The sequence below is a fragment of the Oryctolagus cuniculus genome, chromosome 18, assembly GCF_964237555.1.
Source record: "Oryctolagus cuniculus chromosome 18, mOryCun1.1, whole genome shotgun sequence".
NCBI classification, from domain to species: domain Eukaryota; kingdom Metazoa; phylum Chordata; class Mammalia; order Lagomorpha; family Leporidae; genus Oryctolagus; species Oryctolagus cuniculus.
This window is the reverse complement of record NC_091449.1, coordinates 30,821,150-30,844,628: the sequence shown is the minus strand read 5'-3', so window position 1 is coordinate 30,844,628 and position 23,479 is coordinate 30,821,150.

The following is a 23,479-nucleotide window of genomic DNA, read 5'->3' as shown; positions in this document are numbered from 1 at the left end:
GGCTACCCAGGCCTGGCAGGTCCAATTCATTTATGCTCCTCTGTGTTTGGAAACTCAGGTTGATTTTAATGATGGGAAATGAAGTGGCTTCCAGGAGCACCTTTCAACACTCGCGGCACCTGGGCGCCCTTTCTGTAAATTGACAGTGAAATATGCAAGAACACCCAGGGTATCCCGCTGCCCGCTGCCTAGGTTTCGTCAATTTTCACTGCTCCCGGTAATTAGACTTGGTGAAACTTCAACCACCTCACTTTGGGAGGGGAAATTAATTGCTTCCATATTTATTTATTTATTTATTTATTTGAGAGGAAGCGAGACAGGGAGAGAGAGATGGACAGACAGATCTCCTGTCTGCTGGCTCACTCCTCCACGTAGCCCTGCAATGGCTGGGGCTGGGCCAGGGGAAAACTGGCAGCTGGGAATGCAAGTCAGGTTTCCCACATGGGTGCCAGGATCCCAGTGACTTGAGCCATCAGTGCTGTCTCCCAGGATTTGCCTTAGCAGGAAGCTGGAGCCAGGAGCCTGCCAGGTCATTGTTTTAACATCCGCTGGTAAACTTGCAGCTTTATTGGCACTGAGAAAACCCATAAAGCATAGACTGGAGGTGAGGACCCAAAGGCCATCGCGTTATTTGCACAGGGTCTTAGGACCTCCCTTCCGGCTCCTTCCGCCTCTGTCCTGCTCCGGGAAGTGGGTAGGGAGGCGGCAGGGGTCAGATTCACGCCGGTGGTTCTAGATTGTCTGCTGTCTGAGGGCCGTTTACAGCAGGAGCCCGGGGGAGTGATGATGGCTCCAGCCTCGCTCTGAGTGACGGCACCGACCTGGAGGCCCTGAAGAGGCACCGTGTCCGCCCGCCGCAGGGAGGGGTTCTGCCTCAGGTAACTCAGCGCCCTCCGTCCTGGCTGTGCACAGTGGACACCCCGTAGCTCAGAGCCTCTGCCTGTGAGAGTCCTGAATCCGCACGGGTCCGAGACACCTCCCCCACTCTCTCCTGGTGTCAGGAAAACAGGGACACAGGGGTGCCGTGCTCCTGGAGAGCCTCACCATTCTGTTTGTCCCAGCTGCAAATCAGGCCTGAGAGAGACCTTCTGTGCTCACCATTCCCACAACTGCCCCCAGCTACAAATCAGGCAGACGTCCCGGCCTCCCGGTCCCTATCACAGCCCCAGCTATGAGCCAGGCAGCCCGGAGACTCCCTGTGTCGGGGACACCTGCCTCACGGTATCTCGGATCCTCTCAGCTGCTCCAGCACGCACCCCACATCCCTTTGTTGGGCCGCTCCGACTCATCTCCCACCTGTCTCCCTCCTCGCTTGATGCAAGTTCCCTACAAAACCCCAGCCCGGCACATGAGCCCTGAGCTCCTCTCCCTCTGAGGCCGCTCCTGGCAGTTCTCTGCCCTAATAAACTTTTCTTTGCCCAGTGTGGTCTTGGATGTCGTTATCAGTCATGGTTGTAAACCCTAATGCTGCCCACCTTCCCTGGGCCTCTACATTCTTGTCCATAGCCAGACGTCTCCCATGAGCCTATGAGCCACATCTCCTCAGCTGCCATTCTGAGATCTCCAAGTGGCTGCTCTACGTCCTCAAACCAAACTCAGATGCTGTCCTGGCTGCCTCTCCACCAGTGCCCCTGTCTCAAGCCGGGGGCCTCCAATCTGACAGCACCAACCCCGGAACCTGGAGTGCACCCGGGTTTCATCCAAGACACCTCCCTCATCCCCAGCCCCTGTAGCAGATGCCATTGATGTCTGGTCCATGTTCTGTAGGACTGGCCGTGCCAGTGGCACCAGCCCAGTGCAGGATCTGCATGAGGAAGCTGGGGAAAGCCATTCCTCCCAGACAAGCAGGCTGGCAGTGCCAAGAAGTTGGGCTTCTCCAACAGCAGCCTCAGCCTGTGACTGACGACCCCCCCAGCACCCCAGCCCCTCTGAGATGGCTTTCAGCCCATTTCCCAGGCCTCCCCTGCAGGATTAAGGTCCAGTTGCCTAAGGGCCTGGCCCAGCTTCATGGCTGTGTGACAGGAGCAGTTGCACAAGGCCTCTTGCTTGGAAGGACCTGCGCTGGGCTGAACTCTGCTGTCATCATTTTGAAATTCTTGCCTCCCATTTCCATTTTGCACTGGGCTCTGAAAATTATGCAGCTGCCCTACCTCAGGTGACTCGAGAAGGCCCTGGCTGCCTCCTGTCCTCACCTACCCTTCCTTCTTCCCTCCCTCCTTCCTTCCCTCTCTTTCTCTACCCCACTTCCCTGTCAAGATTTCCTAACCCCTAAATCGACTATGCCACTCCAGTCCTTGTCCCAGGGTCTGCTTCCAAGAGAAGCCAAAGCAAGAGCCCCCCCCCCCATCTCTGTCTCCAGAATCCACTTCCCACACCTCAGCGTGGAGCTCCCTCCAGTGCCTCCTCCCCAGTAGCCAAAGGGTTGCTTTGTCTTTGTGAAGCTCAGCACATGACTTTCCTGTTTCGATCACTATCGTATGCAATGGCTCACAGAGATCTGTTCTCTCCGTCTTTCTATTCTTGTGTGTGCTTTTAAAGTTCCAGAACAGGGGCTGCTGCTGTGGTGCAGCAGGTAAAGCCGCCACCCTGTGACACCAGCATCCCAGCTCCATGCTGATGTACCTGGGAAAGCAGCAGAGGATGGCCCAAGTGCTTGGCCCCTGTACCCACGTAGTAGACCCGGAAGAAGCTCCTGGCTCCTGGCTTCAGATTAGCCCAGCTCCGGCTGCTACAGCCATTTGGGGAGTGAACCAGCAGAAGGAAGACCTCTCTCTTTCTCTTTCTCTCTCTCTCTCTCTCTCTCTCTCCTCAAAGACTTGGGCCATCTTCCACTGCTTTTCCAGGCCACAAACAGAGAGTTGGATTGGAAGAGGAGCAGCCAGGACTCAAACTGGCGCCCATATGGGATGCTAGCACTATAGGTAGAAGCTTACCCTACCATACCACAGTGCTGACCCCATAAATAAATCTTTTTGAAAAAATAAAATAGGCCGGCGCCACGGCTCAATAGGCTAATCCTCCACCTGCAGCGCCGGCACACTGGGTTCTAGTCCCAGTTGGGGCGCCGGATTCTGTCTTGGTTGCCCCTCTTCCAGGCCAGCTCTCTGCTGTGGCCCGGGAGTGCAGTGGAGGATGGCCCAAGTGCTTGGGCCCTCCATCCGTATGGGAGACCAGGGGGAGGCACCTGGCTCTCGGCTTCGGATCAGCGCGGTGTACCGGCCACAGTGTGCCGGCCGCGGCGGCCATTGGAGGGTGAACCAACGGCAAAGGAAGACCTTTCTCTCTGTCTCTCTCTCTCACTGTCCACACTCTGCCTGTCAAAATAAAATAAAATTCCATAACAAAAGTACATTTAAAAACAAAATCTGAGCTGCGTCCTGCTGCTCACTATGATGCATCCCAGGTTCTGATCTGGCAGCCCTTGCCTGCTTGATTTTTTTTTTTTTTTTTTTTTTTGACAGGCAGAGTTAGACAGTGAGAGAGAGAGACAGAGGGGAAAGTCTTCCTTTTTCCATTGGTTCACCCCTCAAGTGGCCGCTACAGCCGGCACATTGCAGCCAGCACGCTGCACTGATCCGAAGCCAGGAGCCAGGTGCTTCCTCCTGGCCTCCCATGCGGGTGCAGGGCCCAAGCACTTGGGCCATCCTCCACTGCACTCCTGAGCCACAGCAGAGAGCTGGACTGGAAGAGGAATAACCAGGACAGAATCCAGTGCCCCGACCGGGACTAGAATTCGGGGTGCCAGTGCCTCAGATAGAGGATTAGCCTACTGAGTTGTGGTGCCAGCCTGCTTGATTTCTGAATACCAGCTTCACTGGCCTTTCTGTTCCTCAAACTCATTGTGATTTTTTTCTGCCTCGGGGCCTTTGCACTTGCTGTGCCCTCTGCCAGGAAGATTCTCTTTTGTCTCGCTTCTTTCTCTCTTCCAATACTTCTTTGCCTATTACTTGTGTCCTCAGTGTTACCTGATTTTTCCCTGTCTGTAAGGCATGGATAATCACAGTTCCTACATCAAAGAGTTTCCTCAATAGGATCGCTATTAGGATAAACAAGACTGGCACAAAGCAGGCACTCAATAAACACCAGTCATTATCAGAATATAAATAATGCTGTTGGGTCTCCAGGCCTCAAGTCAAATGGCCACTCCAGGAGCTCAGTCACGTTTATCCTGACTTCACATGTGTGACTTCCCTGTGGGTCTGAAGGTGGACGATCACCAATCCCAGTCCAGCCAATGCCTTCAGCTCATGTTCCCACCCAATCACAGTGAGGTTCAAGTGAACCTTAAAGATAGTGAGGGCTTGCAGGAGTACAGAGTGATTATCACAGGCCCGAGAGACTGGGCCAGCGCTGTCTCCCTGTGAATCAGAGCCCCAAGGCCTTCCCCAGCCTGCTCGACTGGCTGCTGCTGGCCTCGGATTGGCTGCTCTCACGTCTAACCAGGTTCAGCCCAAGGTTATCAGCAATAACTAGGATGCCACACACTTCCTCTCCAGGACTTGACCAACTTCCTGGCCTGGTTTAATTGGGTATCATGGTATCCACAGGGATCCCAGAAGTGGTGGTTGCAGGGTCACCATCTGCTGGAGCCGGGAAGGAGGGGGCAGCCACCACGACAGCGGGCAGAGTGGCGCTCGACCTCTGTCCAACCCTGAGACCTCTGCTGTGCGCTGCCCCACTGACTCACCCAGGGTCACTCTTAGCAGGCTGAGGCTAAGAGAGTTAAGAGACTTGGCAAGATTCGAAACCAGCTGTGCCTGGCCCTAAGCTGAACTCTCTCTCTCTCTCTGGTCCTGGGAGGGGTCCCAAACCCAGGATTCCTGGACCCCGTCCTCCCACCCTCAGTTCAGTACACTGAGGGGTTGGCTGAGAGTTTGAGTCTGAGAAGTTTCCTGGGCAACTCTGAACACCAGGGAAGTTTGAGAGCCCCTGACAAGAAGTCACTCTCTGTCCCCAGATCTGAACAGAACAGCCCCGTGCGGTTCGTTTGTGACTCTGGCCGAATTCAACCTCTGGCTTTACACAGAGAGCTAGCTGGGCGAGTGTAACTATTTTCAGTCATGCCTAATGGCATTTCAGATTAGCCTTTAGCTTCTCAATATATAAAGTCCTTTATGCGGTGACAAATCTCTGTTCTAAGACAGAATTGACTCATGAGTGTGTGCACCGTGGGCCCCTTCTGCTTTGCTTCTCTCTCACACTGTAAGCTCTTGGAGCCAGAAATCGGGTACTCACCATCTCACCGCACTCTGAAAGGCATTTCATACGTTTCTGAGCCCGGCACACGTGGCTTGTCACAAAAGACATTTTCCTTGTCGTCCTCCAATTTTACAGCAACAGTTTTGGCGCCTGGAGTCCTGTGGGTTCCTTTTTGGCAGGGAGATTAGACGGAGGACTGCATTAAAGATACAGTTCTGTGCCCGCCGAGCCATTAATGGGCTGGAATCATGTCGGAGTCTTCTAGAGCGGAACGGTTTCTGCAGCGAGAGCTGTGAGGCGGAAGCAATCGAGGAGAAAAGTCGCTGCTCATGAGAGACTTGCCGAGCTTAGAAATGGATTTTCTTTATGAACTTCTTACCCAGCTTCTGATGTCAGCGCCGGAGTAAGCTAGATCATACTTCTAACAAATGCCTTTCCTGATTCAAACAGCAGGGCTTTGGATGAGCACCACTTTTACTAAGCCCAGCAGCCTATGGAATTAATGCATGGACTCTGTTTCTCTCCATTAAAACGGTGGACCTCTCTTGTGTTCTGCTACCACTCACAGAAAGCCTTAAGGAGCAAGAGCTAACTAACTAGCCAAAGTAAATACTTGAATCCTTTGTAAAATACAGTCTTAGTGATAAAATACGGTAACAATAGTAATCGCCCCAGCATTTAAAAACAGATTGCTGGCTCTTCCGATGCCTGCCTTTCCTCGAAAGCTGACTAGAAGAAAAGCTTTTAACTGTCCCACAGATGTTTTGTTTTCAATCTGGAAAAGATGGATCCAATGCAGTATGGCAATGCCAAGAGATCGAAACAGGGAGCAGCACTTACAGTCAATGCACTCTTGAGAGCACCGTGTCCAGAAGTGGGTCCCGTCTTTTCCCACTGACTTGCAGCTTTTCTTAAATCAATTGATCTGAGCGGCGTGGTGGGCATCAAGACCATAAGAGTATCAACTTCTGTTAGTGCGATTAACTTGACGCTGGTACCTGCCAGAGTATCTCAGAAAGTTGGTGGGAAGACAGAAGCAGAAGATGAGTCTAGAGGACAGCATTGTGTGAAGTGGATTTAAGCTGCAACCCTTTTGGAGTGCTTGTTTGAGTCCCAGCTGCTCTACTTCTCATCCAACTGGCTGCTAATGTGTTTGGGAAAACAGCATAAGATGACCCAAGGGCTTGGGTTCTTGCACCCACATTGGGAACCTGAGTTCCAGGTTCCTGGCTTTGGCCTGGCCCAGCATGGCCATTGTGGCTATTTGGGGAGTGAACCAGCCGATGGAAGACTTCTTTCTCTCTGACTTCCTCACTCTCTCTGCCTTTCAAATAAATAAAATAAATGTAATGTATTGGAGTGAAATGGACATTTTTAGAGTCTATGATGGTTTACAGCTCTTGTCTTCCGTTGAGGAGCGGTGTTTGTTTTCTTCATACTACTTGTTGAACTTTTAGTTACTGTAGGATTAACATTTTTTTAAAGATTTTTATTTATTTATTTGTGAGGTAGAGTTACAGACAGTGAAAGGGAGAGACAGAGAGAAAGTTCTTCCTTCCACTGGTTCACTCTCCAAATGGTCACAACAGCTAGAGCTGCGCTGATCTGAAGCCAGGAGTCAAGAGCTTCTTCCGGGTCTCCCACGTGGGTGCAGGGGCCCAAGTACCTGGACCATCTTGTACTGCTTTCCCAGGCCATAGCAGAGAGCTGGATTGGAAGAGGAGCAGCAGGGACTCAAACCAGCACCCATATGGGATGCTGGCACTGCAGGCGGCAGCTTTACCCACTACACCACAGTGAAGCCCAGGGTTAACTTTAGGATCATGAACTAAACTGAGGAGTGGGAATGGGAGAGTCAGGAGGAAAAATGGTTGGTGCATGAGCAGGAGAGAGGGTAGAATGGGAAGTCTCACTATGTTCCTAAATCTGCGTATATGAAATACATGAAACTTGTATAATTTAAATAAAAATTTTTAAACCCATCCTGTAAAAATGTAAGTTTATTTGGGTGCAAAATAATTTTGAAATTGGTGCATAGTTTTTTCATAAGATGCATCTCCCACGAACTTTTTGACGATCCCTCTGATGCAAATTCAAAAATGTTTGAACTAAACTAAACTCTTTTAATTCCATTCTCCATGAATTACTGGAAGTCCCTTCACATGGCACTGGTTGAACACCATGTGGGGTGTGGTAGGGAACCTTGCTCATCTCAGCATCCCTAAGCCCCTGCTGTCTGCTGTTCCTGGGAGCCAAAAGCCCTGCGTGCCCAGAGACAGCCACTGTGGCCTTGAGTCTGTACTGACACTGGGTGTCCCTGAACCAAAGCCACAGAGAAGAGGCTGGGGAGTCTTGCCTGGGGGGCAAGCTGAGGTGTGTTGCGAGAGGGGACTCTGCAGCCATGTGTCTTGAAGGATGAATAAGAGAACAAGGGCCAGGTGCCACTGAGTGCACAGATGGGAATCACCAGCTTGTGGCTGCACGGCCACCTCCATGTGTGGGCAGAGTCCCCTGGCATACGCCCGCCACTTTCCACTTCTTAGTTTCAGCAACTGCTTTGTCAGTACAGCCTGCAGGTGGCTGTGGTGACAGGAGCACCCCACCCCACCCCCAACTCATTAGGGTGATCCATCCGTTGTCACCCCAGCCACGGGACCTCAAGGCAGCTGTCTGTCACCTCGGATATGTCACCTCGCCCAGTTCTCATTTTCAGCTCCTGTGTCAACCCACCAAGTTTTCAACCTTGCATCCTGCACAGACCGTGGATGAAGACATGCAGTGGACCCCAGAGCCCTGGGGGGCCGGGGACTGTGGGGGATTCAGGGTAAAAGGAGCTGGGGTTCCCAAGTCCTTACCCAGGCATTTGGAAAGCGGTGACCTCTTTTGCCAAGGCTGCCCCAAGATGCCTCCAAATCCTTCCAAGCAGCGCTCTCTGTGTGGGGTGGGCCCACTTAGGAAAATCTGAATTGACAGAACAAACAGCTCCAGGGAGCAGCGATTCAGGGTGCTTCTCCAGCCTGGAGACATGCGACTTTATCAAATCTGACTTCTTTGTCCGCAGGGTCATTTTTCATGTTCTTCAATTATTTCAAGTTCTCAGGGCACTCATTGTTTAGCTGCTGTTCTCTAACGATGCATCCATTTCTCAGGCGAGCTCATCTTTCCCAATCTTGCCTCTGTGGGTGTTGGGGGTGCGGGGGGCTGGGTTACAAGCAGGTGTCCTGTGCGCTCCAGCAGTGGTAATGGCCCCGCAGAGAACCTCTGCCCCCGAGGACCCGGATGTTTCCCCTGCCTGCGACTCATTTCCACGTTCATTTACTGCAAGCTCGGGGTTTCAGCTTCTCAAGGAGGCCTTCACCTCCCCACCCCACCCCCGAGCCCTGCCAACGGCAAATCCCCTTGCTTAGGAAGGTGATCGATGTCTTCGGTCCCCTGGACACAGGAGGGCAGTCAGACCACAGGTTCCAGCTCCCACCCCGCGCAGGCTGGAGGCCATGGTTCCCATTCCACTGTGGCTGACCAGGCTGATGTCCCGGCCTGCTGTCTCCTGGGGCCATCATGGCACCAACTTGCAGAGGTACCATGTGGATGTGAGCTGCCCTTTGTGATTGGCACCTGGGAAATTCTTTCTTTTTTTATTTATGTTTTTTAGCTTAGTCCTGGACTTGACCTCTTTAAAAATGTTTATTGGCTGGCGCCGCGGCTCACTAGGCTAATCCTCTGCCTGCAGTGCCGGCACCCAGGTTCTAGTCCTGGTTGGGGCTCCAGGCACTAGTCCTGGTTGCTCCTCTTCCAGTCCAGCTCTCTGCTGTGGCCCGGGGAGGGCAGTGGAGGATGGCCCAAGTGCTTGGGTCCTTGCACCGCATGGGAGACCAGGAAGAAGAACCTGGCTCCTGGCTTCGGATCAGTGTAGCACCCGCTATAGTGACCACTTGGAGAGTGAACCAATGGAAGGAAGACCTTTCTCCTGTCTCTCTCTCTCACTGTCTATAACTCTACCTGGCAAATTAAAAAATGTTTATTATCTTATTCATTTGAAAGGCAGAGAGACAGACAGACAGGCAGATATTTGCTGGTTCCCTCCTCAAATGCTGGGATCGGGTCAGGCCAAAGCCAAGAGCCAGAAACTCAGTCCAGGTCTGGCACACGGGTGGCAGGGGCCCGAGGACTTGAGCTGTTTCTACTGCCCCCTAGGGTGGGCATAAGCAGAAAACTGGAATCAGGAGTGGAGCCAGGACTCAAATCCAGGCACTCCAACATGGATGACAAAATGCCTTTCCCCAACCTAAAAAAATATATATTGTTTTAAAGTCTGTTGGCATCAGAAGTGAGGTTCACATTAGTTCATTGTATCATATTCTAAACCTAAACTCAGGCTAACATTTTTTAAAATTAAGATAAATTAAGACCCCAAAAATTAGATTATGCCATAAAGATGTATACAATTATTATATTGAGCTTCCTGACAAAGGCAAAAATATGTTTATATATATATATATAATTATTTTTCTCAAAGAAAGAAGAAACCTACCACATGTAGGAAAAGATCTTTTACTGTAATAAAAGTAAACCCTTGTCTCCCAGTATTGGAAATAGAGAGACAGCTTCCAGGTGGGGAGGAGTTATTAGAAATGTGTATATGAGGGTTTTTTTAATATTTATTTATTTGAAAGGCCAGAGCAGAGCTGATCTGAAGCCAGGAGCCAGGAGCTTCTTCTGGGTTTCCCATGAGGGTGCAGGGGCCCAAGGACTTAGGCCATCTTCTACCACTTTCCTAGGCCATAGCAGAGAGCTGGATTGGAAGTGGGGCAGCCAGATCTCAAACTGGTGCCCGTCTGGGATGCCGGCACTGCAAGTGGCAGCTTTATCCACTATGCCACAGTGCTGGCGCCATGTATGTATCGTCTTTTCTTGCTATAAAACTAATACTCAAATGGGTTTTGGCCTAGTGGTTAAGCATGCCAGTGTCCCACAGCAGAGTACCTAGGTGTGATTCCCGGCTCTGGCTCCTAACTCCAGTTTGCTGCCAATGCAGACCCTGGGAAACAGTGGTAATGATTCAAAAATTGGGTTCCTGCCGCCCGTGTGGGAGACCTGGACTGGGTTCTGGGCTCCTGGCTTCAGACCCAACCCAATCCTGGCCATTCCAGGCATCTGAGGAATAAACCAGCAGATGGGAGCTCACTCTCTCTCTCTACCCCTCAAATAAATAATTTTAAAAATAAGCAAACTGGTACTCAGATATTCATTGTAGAAAATATGGCAACTCCAAATAACCAAAAAGCAGTAAAACTCTCAAAATCTTGATGTCCAGTGAATCACAACTTTGATTTGTGGCATATTCATGCACTTACAAAATACTTAGAACTGCCACTGAGAATCATGACAACGATGATGTCTCCCAGACCCTCAGGGACAGAGCTTGCTAAGGAGGTTCAGTGCAGTGGACTCTGCTGCTTACCACCTCCGCACCTGTAAAACTGGGCTAAGCACAGAATCTGCTTGATGGACTGTGAAGATGAAATGAGTTAATAAATGTGAAGTCCCAGGCACAGAGCAGGTGCTATATAAAGATTTGCAGTTATTCATAGAAATAATTTTAATGTTATAACCCAATTCTTAGAATACTGATATACACAAAAGTCACATCTTGTAACTCACTTCTCTGGGAGAGCTGGTTCACCAGAACGCTGCCTTCTTGACCATGGCACCTAACAGGAATTTCATTGCATTTATTGTCGAGGGATGCAATGGAAAGAATGGCCAACGTGAGTACAAACTCACATTTAGCTTAATATAGCCACAGACACACGGATACTGAGCTGTTAGATTTACGTGCACATGTGTTTAACTGTATACACACACACTCTTCCCAGCTGTGCCCACTGAGAAGGCCTCAGTAGCAATGAACGCATCCAGTGCCTCATTCTTATTTTCTTTTTTATTTTAAAGATGTATTTTATTCATTTGAAAGACAGAGTTACAGAGAAAGGTAGAGCCAGAGAAAGAGAGAGGTCTTCCATCTGCTGATTCACTCCCCAAAATGGCTGCAATGGCCAGAGTTGAGCTGATCCGAAGCCAGGAGCCAGGAGCCTCCTCCGGGTCTTTCACGCAGGCGCAGGGGTCCAAGGACATGGGCCATCTCCTACTGCTTTCCCAGGCCATAGCAGAGAGCTGGATCAGAAGCAGAGCAGCCAGGACTCTAACCAGCACCCATATAGGATGCTGGGGCTGCAGGCCAGGGCTTTAACATGCTGTGCCACAGTGCCGGCCCCCTCATTCTTACTTTCTGAATACCATTCTCTAAACAGAAGGAACCAGGGTTCCTTGGAGAGCCCTGACCAAAGCCAGGAACCTGGAACTTAGTCCATGACACCAGATTAGTTGACAGGGGCCTGAGTAATTAGCCATCACCTGATACCTGTCAGGGTGTGCATATGCAGGAAGCTGGAATAAGAAGTGAAGCCAGGAACTGAATTTGGGAGCTCCCATATGAGACAAGAGAGTCACAAGCAGTATCTTAACTGCTAGACCAAATGCCTGCCTTGGCAGTTAATAATTTTCTTCCAAATACTAAGAGTATGGCAGCAGGTGGGAGGGTAGAACTTTACAGGGGAGAAGCCTAGCAAATACTGCAGGGGCCAGAGATCAAGGTCAACATCCCAGAGATAAGTCACATTGATGGGAAGTGATGTGAAGGGCCCTTCACGTCCACAATGGTCCTCCTAAAAACCCTTAACTCCATAACTGAGAAAACCCCAGACCCAAATTGAGATACAGTCTACAAAATACATGATGACCAGTACTTCTCTAAACTGTCAAAGTCAAGGCCGACGTGGGATATAGTGGGTTAAGTTGCAACCTGCGATGACGGCATTCTATATCCGAGGGCTGGTTCTAGTCCCAGCTGCGCTGCTTCCAATTCAGCTTCCTCCTAATGAACCCAGAAAGGCAGCAGAAGATGGCCCAAGTCCTTGGGCCCATACCACTTATGTGGGCGATCTGGATAGAGTTCTTGGCTCTTGGCTTTGGCCTGTGCCAAGCCCAACTATTGTAGCCATTTGGGAAGTGAACCAGCAGATGGAAGATCTCTTTCTCTCTCTGTCTCCTCCTCTCTCTTGTGACTCTGCCTTTCAAATAAGTAAATAAATCTTTTTAAAAAAATTGTCAGGATCAGGAGAAGCAAGGGGAGATGGAGAAGCATCACCAACCTCAGGAGAGCAAGAGGCATGAAGAGTAAATAGAAGGTGGCCTTCTGGATGCTTCCCTGGGACAGAAGAAGATTAGCAGAACCACCAGTGAAATCAGAATAAAGTCTGGGGATGTGTCCTAGTGCTGTACCAGGGTTGGTTTCTTACTTTTAAAAAAAAAAAATCTATTTATTTGGGGCTGGTGCTGTGACGTAGTAGGCTAAGCCTCCGCCTGTGGCGCCAGTAACCCTTATGGATGCCAGTTCCAGTCCCGGATGCTCTATTTCTGATCCAGCTTTCTGCTATGGCCTGGGAAAGCAGTACAAGATGGTCCAGGTGCTTGGGCCCCTGCACCCACGTGGGAGACTCAGAAGAAGCTCCTGGCTCCTGGCTTCAGACTGGCCCAGCTCTGGCTGTTGTGGCCATTTGGGAAGTGAACCAGTGGATGGAAGACCTTGCTCTCTGCCTCTCTCTCTCTCTCTCTCTCTCTCTCCCTCTGTAGCTGTACCTCTCAGATAAATAAATAGAATATTTCTTAAAAAGATTTATTTATTTGGAAGAGATTTTCCATCTGCTGGTCCACATTCCAAATGGCCATAACAGCCAGAGGGGCTGATCCAAAATGGGTGCAGGTGCCCCAAACACTTGAGCTATCTTCCACTGCTTTTCTCAGGCTATTAGCAGGGAGCTGGATTGGAGGTGGAGCAGCTGGGACACAAACCAGCGCCCATAAGGAATGCCAGCCCTGCAGGCAGTGGCTTAACCCATTGCACCACAGCTCTGGCCCTTGGGATTGGTTTCTTAGTTGTGACAGATGTTCCACATAATAGGAGTTGTTAGCATCAGGAAAGACTAGGTATGGGGTACATGGGAACTCTCTGTGCTATCTTTGCAACTTTTCTATAAGTCTGAAGAACAACTTGTTAACCTCATTCTTCTCAATGAAAAAAAAAATGGTGAAATGTTTCCTTTTGAATCTCTTCCCAGAGACCCAGCACTGTCTGCTCCTTATTTGGGCAACCAGGTCTTTTTTTTTTTTTTCTTTGACAGGCAGAGTGGACAGTGAGAGAGAGAGAGAGACAGAGAGAAAGGTCTTCCTTTGCCGTTGGTTCACCCCCCCAATGGCCGCCGTGGCCGGTGCGCTGCAGCTGGCGCACCACGCTGATCCAATGGCAGGAGCCAGGTAGTTCTCCTGGTCTCCCATGGGGTGCAGGGCCCAAGGACTTGGGCCATCCTCCACTGCACTCCCAGGCCACAGCAGAGAGCTGGCCTGGAAGAGGGGCAACCGGGACAGAATCCGGCGCCCTGACCAGGACTAGAACCCGGTGTGCCGGCGCCGCAAGGCGGAGGATTAGCCTAGTGAGCTGCAGCGCCGGCGGCAACCAGGTCTTTAACAAAGACTATGGTAGCATCCATTAATCCCAAACGTCACTAGTTTTTCACTGTTTATCATACTTTTCCGTTTATGCACCTTTTACCATTTTTCAAGACTCCTTGTATAATCTAAGTTACAATAAAATAGTTTTAAAAATAATTTTGAGGGGTCAGTGCTGTGGCATAGCGGGTAAAGCTCCAGCCTGCAGTGCCGGCATCCTATGTGGGAGCTGGTTCAAGTCCCAGCAGCTCCATTTCTAGTTCAGCTCTCTGCTATGGCCTGGGAAAGCAGTAGAAGATGGCCCAAGTGCTTGGGCCCCTGCACCTACATGGGAGACCTGAAGAAACTCTTGGCTCCTGGCTTTGAATTGGCTCAGCTCCAGCCATTGCGTCCATCTGGGGAGTGAACCAGAAATTGGAATACCTCTCTCTCTAACTCTCTCTCTCTCTCTGTCTCTCCTTCTCTCTCTGTGTAACTCTGACTTTTAAATAAATAAATAAATATTTTTAAAAAAATAAATAAAAATAAAATAATTTTGAGATATCTATCAAGCACTCTGATACAGTCCACTACTTTCTTTTACAAGTTTGTTTTGTAATTCTAATGGAAAGAATCATGTTATCATTCTCAAGTGGCTCAAGGCCACGTATTTGTTACAATGCTGTTGCCTTCTAGACCCTGATGCTTGGTTTCTATTTTTTTTTTTTTTAAGTAGAAAGTGGAAACCAGAGTCCTTATGTATCAGTTCTTGAAGACTGGGAGTTTACAGTATGTTAGAAAAGCTAATAACAAATCAATATAACATATGCTGATTTGCCAAGATTTGGAGTGGCTTTTCTTCACCAGGAGGAAATTGTAGACAAGATGGTGAAGTCCCGTTCCCGCGGGCACCGGAGGAGCTCCCCTGCAGCCTGCGCCTGAGCGCACTCAGTGCCCGTGCGCGAGCCCAGCTTCTGTTGTGTTCTTTACGAGCAGACATTTCCCCATGTGCAAATTTTTTCAGCTCAAAAATCTTGGCTGCATCGTTATTCTCTGAAAAAGGAGCTTTGATTTCTCACTCACTCTCCTGGGTTAAAAATAACCTCTCCTCTATCTCTGGTATTCTGATATAGGCTGCCAAAGCCTGCCTAGAGAGTCTTATGGTTTCTTTTTCTTTTTTTCCAACCAAAGGAGCACAAACCAGAAAGTCTGGAAGAGCAGTGGCAACTGGCAGCCCTCAGGCCAAACCTGGCACCTGCGTTGACTTTGGTAGGTCCCATTATAACTCAAAAAGATCAGACAGTGCCCCCAGGAAAGTGTGGCTTCCCATGCTCTCTTGGAGCCGTGGTTCTGACGACGGGGGCTGACGTTTCCACGGGAGCCTGCGAGGAGGACCCCTCACTGAGGGGATGTGGGTCCCGCCAGACACCACAACCTCCTCCATCCAGACTCTGTGACACCCAGGTTGCCCCGTTCATGCCTCTCTGCAGCTCATCAATCGCCCAAGTCCTCATCTGGAATATCAACTATCTTCTGCACAGAACAATTTTCTTCAAAGTGTAAGAAAGGGAAAAAAGGAAATAAAGATAGACAGCAAAGCGACCCTTCTACAAGCCTTGCATATAAAAGTAGCTTAAAACCATGACTACACATTTTTAGGGTAAAGTAACAGAGAAATTAACAACACTCATAATAGGTGTACTACTTTTAGAATGATACTTTCAAAGCTGCCTGCCAAAATGCAGGGCTCTTTTTTCAATACTGTTCATGGCAAGAAGCAGTCACTTCTCAGCCTGTCCCTGCCTTCCGTGTTGCCTGGGGATTCTACGCAGTCCTAGAGATTTTAAATGACATGGTGAGTATTCGCCTAAATTTGAAGTGTGCAAGGGTTTATTTTAGATGTCGACTAGATTAAGGAATACCTAGTAGAAACCTGCTAATGCATTCTTTGGGGTGTGTCTGTGAGGGTGAATCGGAGTAGACTAAATGAGGAAGACCCTCCCCACCATGCTGGGCAGCCCAGTGAGAACAAATACATAAGGGGAATTGACCTCTCCTCTGAGAACAGGGATGGACTTTTCTCCTGCTGGCTCGGTCATCAGAACTCCCGGCTCTCCAGCGAAGAATGGCCCTGCCCCATCCACAGCACCATGGACCAATGCACAGGCCTGCTGGGACCATGCGGCTGTGAGCAGGGGGTGGCTCTGGGGACTGGGCAGGACAAACCCTAACATACTGGTATTACCATGCCCTTAACAGGAGTGGAAAACCTTTTTTTTTTCCTTTTATGTTAAGGGCTATTTGGATATTTGTAGCATCATTCATGGAACATACAAAATTATCAACTTAAAAACTAGTCTGCTACAGATGTATTAAACTTTTTAAAAATATTTATTTATTTATTTATTTTAGATTTTATTTATTTATTTGACAGGTAGAGTTACAGACAGTGAGAGGGAGAGACAGAAGGAGAGGTCTTCCTTCCATTGGTTCATTCCCCAAATGGTCGCAACGGCACTGATCCGAAGCCAGAAGCCAGGAGCTTCTTCCGGGTCTCCCACTTGGGCGCAGAGTCCCAAGGACTTGGGCCATCTTCTACTGCTATCCCAGGCAATAGCAGAGAACTGGATCGGAAGTGGAGCAGCCAGGTCTTGGCCCACATGAGATGCCAGCACTGCAGGCGGCAGCTTTACCCGCTACGCCACAGCGCCAGCCCCCTGATGTATTAAACTGAGTCCTGCCTGTGGTTGCCTGGGCAAGGCCAGACTAGATGATTGCACAGGTGTGGGCAGGGTGTTCCCCACCCCTGACAGAGATCAGAAGAACCTATGCTTCTGCAGCCTTGGTCAAATGGGGGCCAAGGTGGCAGCTGAGTTACAGGACAATAGGAACGTTCTATACCTTGCCCGTCTCCATTACAGAGCCCCTGTAAAATGTCAGCTGATCTGGTTCTGGCCAAGGACAACAGCAAGGAGACTTGAAATCATGAAATATCCCCCACAACACACTGCCATGGTCAATGTATCTGAATTGAATAATGCATGGGGTGCGCTGCTTCTTGGAGGTGAGTGATTTATTTATTTTTATTTTTATTTATTTTAATTTTTTTTTTGACAGGCAGAGTGGACAGTGAGAGAGAGAGACAGAGAGAAAGGTCTTCCTTTGCCGTTGGTTCACCCTCCAATGGCCGCCACGGCTGGCACACCGCGCTGATCCGATGGCAGGAACCAGGTGCTTCTCCTGGTCTCCCATGGGGTGCAGGGCCCAAGGACTTGGGCCATCCTCCACTGCACTCCCAGGCCACAGCAGAGAGCTGGCCTGGAAGAGGGGCAACCGGGACAGAATCCGGCGCCCCAACCCGGACTAGAACCCTGTGTACCGGCGCCGCAAGGCTGAAGATTAGCCTAGTGAGCCGCGGCGCCAGCCAAGTGAGTGATTTATTTTATGATCTATGTTTTGAACCCTTTAACATGCCTCCCAGTACATAATCTGATTTGGAAAATTAGGAAAACCAAAGAATGAATAAGAATAAGGACAACGTGGAAGTTGTTTCACTGAATGTTTTCCAAGATGAACTCTGCTGTGGTCAAAGAAGGTGAATTAGAAAACCTGGCTGTTTCTGGGTACAATTTTCATAAAATTTGTGAAAAATTGAGAGCTGTGCCTTCTGTGCCCTGTTTGTTTCTAAAATGAGGATGCGTGTGCTTCTATGTGCATAGACAATGTCTAGGATTTGGGCCGACATTGTGGCACAACCCATTTGGGTGCTGGTTCAAGTCCTAGCTGCTCCACTTCTGATCCAGATCCCTATTCATGGCCTGGGAAAGGCAACAGAAGATGGCCCAAGTGTTTGGGCCCCTGCCACCCATGTGGGAGACCTGGATGAAGCTCCTGGCTTCAGCCTGGCCTGACCCTGGCCATTGTTGCCATCTGGGGAGTGAACCAGTAGGTGGAAGATCTCTCTCTCTCTTTCTCTTCCTTTCTCTCTGTCATTCTGACTTTCAAATAAATAAATAAAATTAAGCCAAAAAAAAGAGGGGAGGGGGCCAGTGCTGTGGTGCAGAGGGTTAACGCCCTGGCCTGAAGCACTGGCATCCCATATGGGCACCAGTTTGAGACCCAGATGCTCCACTACTAATCCAGCTCTTTGCTATGGCCTGGGAAAGCAGTGGAAGATGGCCCAAGTGCTTGGGCCCCTGCACCCATGTGGGAGACCTGGAAGAAGCTCCTGGCTCCTGGCTTCGGATCAGCGCAGTTCCAGCCATTGCAGCCAATTGGGGAGTGAACCAATGGATGGAAGACCTCTCTCTCTCTCTTTCCCTGCCTCTCCTCTCTCTGTGTAACTCTGACTTTCAAATGAATAAATAAATCTTTAAAAGAGAGAGAGAGAGAATAAAACATCCAGGATGCTCCCAACAAATTCACTATGATCAGAAATCACTTCCTGGGGAAGAGGCTGGGGATCTGCAGAGAGAAAAAAAAAAGACTTTTTTTAAAACTGATGCATGTATCCTTTTCATTTGAAAAGCAACACCTGCAGTAGCCAAAATAAAAGCCAAGCCGTAGTTCATGTCTATCAACAGAGGAGTAGAATGAAGATGATGAACAAGAAGTGAAGTGCAGAGTGGGACACCAGAAGGAGGGGCAGGCAGCTCCCAAGGCTCTGGTTCAGGGTCCTAGTGCTGCATCTCAGCCCGTCCAGGGTGCTGCAGCACAACACCATCAACTGGGTGGTTATAAACGGTGGGTTGATTCCCCACGTTTCTGCAAACTGCGAAGTCCAAGATCAACACACCAGCAGATGTGCAGTTGGGTGAAAGCTGTTCCTGATCCACAGAGGGTACCTGCTCACCGCATTTGCCTGCAGTGGGAGGGGCCAGCGAGCCCCTTGGGCCTGTTTATAGGGCGTTAATCACCTCTCCAAAGGCACCATTTCCCAGTGCAGTTGTTGCCTTGGGGGTCAGAATTTCAACATATGCAAACATACTGACTATGGCATCAAGGGTCTTAATCTTTTTTTTTTTTTTTTTTTTTGACGAGCAGAGTTAGAGACAGAGAGAAAGGTCTTCCTTTTCCATTGGTTCACTCCCCAGTTGGCCCCTAAGGCCGGCGCACTGCACCGATCCAAAGCCAGGAGCCAGGTGCTTCCTCCTGGTCTCCCATGTGTGTGCAGGGCCCAGCACTTGGGCCACAGCAGAGAGCTAGACTGGAAGAGGAGCAACTGGGACAGAATCCAGTGCCCCAAACCCGGGGTGCCGGCGCCGCAGGCGGAGGATTAGCCTAGTGAGCCACGGCGCCGGCCAAGGGTCTTAGTCTTAAACTCCAGGAAGCAAACCCTGTAAATCTGTAAAATTTCGTTGCCTGAATAAATACAAGGAAATCTCTGTACCTTGCCACACAAATAGACATAATGGACATTTCTGGTCATTGGGAGGGAAGGCTGCTCTGAAAACAAAATGTCCACATCAGGCGCTTCTAGCTTATCCACTGCCCCCGACAGCAATGGGAAGGTGCTCGAATCACATTTTCTACCCTGTGTTTTTCATGCTTTATGGCTGGGAAACAGAGATGCCTCTTGTGTGTCTTGTCTTGGCCACCGTTCTAATGGACAAGTTGGATTCTGTACCACATGGCTAATAGGCTCTGTCGGGGCAGATCTTTATAGCTATTAATTTGGCAGTCATTTTATTGACTACTACTTTTCAGGGATCAGCAAATGTTTTCTGCAAAGGGATAGATAGAAAATAATTTCAACTTTGCAAGGTTTTATTTCTGTTTCAACTACTCAACTCTGATGTATTGTGTGTAAGCAATCATAGATAATATGTAAGAGAATAGTCATGACTGTGTTCCAATAAAACTTTATTTATAAAATCAGACAGAGGGCCAGGTTTGGCCTACAGACTACTTTGCTGACCGCTGGGATATTTTATTATAAATGCAATGTAAATCCCCCATAATGAGAGTGAGAATGAAGTTCCTGAGGTAACAATAAATATTGGAAATGATTGAATGTAGGCATTGGAAAATTAAAGCAAGCTTTCTCAAAACCTTATCTCAGGGGACCGTGTTGTGACATAGTGGGTAAAGCCATTGCCTGTGACTTTGGGGTCCCTATGGGTACCAGTTAAAATCCTGGCTTCTTCACTTCCAATCCAGCTCCCTGCTAAAGTGCCTAGGAAAGCAGTGGAGGATGGCCCAAGCACTTGAGCCCTGCACCCATGTGGAAGACCTGGAAGAAGCTCCTGGCTCCTGGCTCCTGGCTTCAGCCTGGCCCAGCCTTGACCGTTGTGAGTGAACCAGCAGAGCCATATGGGTGTCACTTTGAGTCCTGGCTGCTCCAGTTATGATCCAGCTTCCTGCTAATGCACATGGGAAAAGCAGCAGAAATGGACTCAGTTCGAGCCGGCGCCGTGGCTCAATAGGCTAATCCTCCACCTTGCAGCGCCGGCACACCGGGTTCTAGTCCCGGTCGGGGTGCCGGATTCTGTCCCGGTTGCCCCTCTTCCAGGCCAGCTCTCTGCTATGGCCAGGGAGTGCAGTGGAGGATGGCCCAGGTGCTTGGGCCCTGTACCCTATGGGAGACCAGGAAAAGCACCTGGATCCTGGCTCCTGCCATTGGATCAGCGCGGTGCGCCGGCTGCAGCGGCGGCCATTGGAGGGTGAACCAACGGCAAAAGGAAGACCTTTCTCTCTGTCTCTCTCTCTCACTGCCCACTCTGCCTGTCAAAAAAAAAAAAAAAAAAAAAAAAAAAAAGAAATGGACTAAGTGCTTGGATTCCTGCACCCACGTGGGAGACCTGGATGATGCTCCTGGCTTCTGGCTTCACCTGGCCCAGCCCTGGCCATTGCAGCTGTCTGGGGAATGAACCAGTGAATGGAAGATCTCTCTGTCTCTCCATCTCTCTCTATATGTAACTCTGGTGTACAAAATAAATAAGTGAATCTTTTAAAACACACACACACACACGTTCTCCCAGTCAATTTTGGAAGGTCATTGAAACGTTTAAAATTAAAAATACTTCTTTTTTGATTAAGAAGAAGATATTTGGGGCAGCAGTTAAGACTCCTCTCAGGATGCCCACATCCCAAAGCAGAGTCCCAGGTTTGAGGCCTGGCTCTGCTTCCAATCCAGCTTCTTGCTAATGTGCACACTAGGAGACAGCAAGTGACAGCTCAAGTACGTGGGTCCCTGCCACCCACGTGGGAGACCTGGGTGGACATCCTGGCTCCTGGCTTGGATCTGGCCCAGCCTTAGCTGTTGTGGGCATTTGGAGAGTGAACCAGTGAGTGGAATATTTCTCTACCTTTCAAACAAAATGAATGAATAAAAATTTATAAAAGAAGAAGAATGTGTTTATGTAGATGGCTTGGGATGTATCTATCTTGTTTCCAGGTCAGCAACAGTGGGTGGATTATTTGCATCAGGTGTTTCAGGTCTGATTAGTTCTAGAACATCTCAGTCTTCCCTTTTCTAGTCATGCTTCTTTCTCGTTGTAGCATTTCACCCGAGTCTCAGACCATTTCATATCTCCTCTGATTAGCATTTCTTCCACAATTTCTCTGACTGGTTACATATTATTCTGCTATTTTAATACTTCGTAAAGCTTTTACACTTTTTGATAAAGAAATAAAATCTCAGAACACATAACTTTTACAAATGCTTTTGCAGACAGTATTAACAATAACTAACACTGTTTTTATAGTTTTATTTATTTTTTTGAGAGTTAGGGTTACAGAGAGGGAGAGACATAGAGAAAAGTCTTCCATCCACTGGTTCACTCTCTAAATGGCTGTAATGGCCAGAGCTGGGCCAAACTGAAGCCAGGAGCCAGGAACTTCTTCTGGGTCTCCCACACGGGTGCAGGGGCCCAAGGACTTGGGCCATCTTCTGCTGCTCTCCCGGGCCACAGCAGAGAGCTGGATCAGAAGAGGAGAAGCCAGGGATCAAACTGGTGCTCATATGGGATGCTGGCACTGCAGGTGGTGACTTTACCTGCTACGCCACAGCAGTGCGCCCCCCCTCCAACACTTATTAAGCAGCAAAAATTATTCCAGGAAATTGGCCTGAATTGACTCACTCTTTGTAACCCTACGGGGAAGGTATCTATCATGTTCTTGTTTCACAAATGGGAGAACGAAGACAAGGAAAGCATAGGTCGTATGGCTGGCAAATCAGCCTGGGCTGTGATCCACGGCAGCCGAAGAGCCCTTGCCCTTGACCATTTGTCCAAGCTGCCTGTGAATTTCCAGGCTGAATTGTGGTAGGCAGAATTCCAAGATGGCCCCCGAGACGCCCACCTACTGTTAAGCACACCTTGAGTTCAGTGGGCTCACAAACATGTGATATCACACTCATAAGTATGTTTCATTACAGAGCCAGGGGAATTTTTGCAGTTATAGATGATCATTGACTTACAGTTGGGTTACATCCCAACAAACCCATTGTTAAATTGAAAACATCAATAAGCCAAAAAATACATTGAATTCAGCTAACCTAACAACCGTCATAGCTTAGCCTCGCCTGCCTTCTTCTGTCTACCTCTCTGCCTTTCAAATATAAGATGAAGCAAAATAAAAAGGAAGATATATGTCAGTCTAGAGGGTAGTAAGCATTGGGAAGTGGAGGAAGCAGGGAAGAGAGACACAGCGTGCAGGTGCAGAGATGCAGCGTTACCACTTCAAGTGTCAGCAGCTGCAAAACAGCCTGCAGCTCACGGATACTTGCAATTATCCCAGGTGAATTTGATCTAAGTGAGACCCTAAAAGGCACTAGGCCTGACCTGCTGGGTGTGGAGTAATCCGCACACCTCGTTCTACACATAGATGTCATGGACTCTGATTTCAAGTTCAGGCAGCTACTGTGAGTCCAAGAAATCTTGCTGAATTTCCTCCCCCAGCACACAGCTGGGTCTTTCTCTACACCTGCTATCTAGACGGCTTAGATCCCTGCCCCTGTGCACTCTCTGCCTGTGATTCTTTACTCTGTTTTCATCCAACAAACACACGGCAGATATTTATCAAATAATTATAAAGAACTGGAACTGAACTAGAAACTTAAAAAAAAAAAAAAAGACTCAAGAGAAATTCCTTTGTAGAAAGCAAGACAGGAGTTTCCTGCAGTGTAAGACGACTGCTGTATCACTTTATGTTTTCAGACATTCTGCTAAGATTCCTCCAAATTAAAACATAGACCACAGCGGGCACCACTAAAACAAAACTCATGTTCTGAGAGCTTCTCTTCTGTGGCCAAGCCAAGCCACACCCACGGGCTTGTATCACACACGGGGGACTCAGCTTCTCTCTGCCGGTATCCTGTGGTTCACAATGGCGTAAGCAAGATGCCAAACACAGAAACCAAGAAGGAAAAGATAAAACGACTGAGTGAAATTCCTGAATGCGAAAAAAGATTCAAGAAACAAAATGAAAATTCCAGCAATAAACTGAAAAAAGTATTCTATATATAGGACAAAGGGCTAATATCTTTAATTATTAATTAACAGAGACTGGTAATGAATCTCTAAGATAAACAAAATAGAACATAAACAAATGACATGAATGAACAATAAGAAAAATAGATAATAAGCTATTCTTGAAGTTACATTAAAACAACACTGAAATGCCATTCTCACTTACCAAACTGATAAAGATGTGAAACAGACACCCAAGTGTTCCTGAAGTTCTGGGGACAGGCACCTTGCATGCTCTACTGGTGCCATAAATCCACCCATTTCTT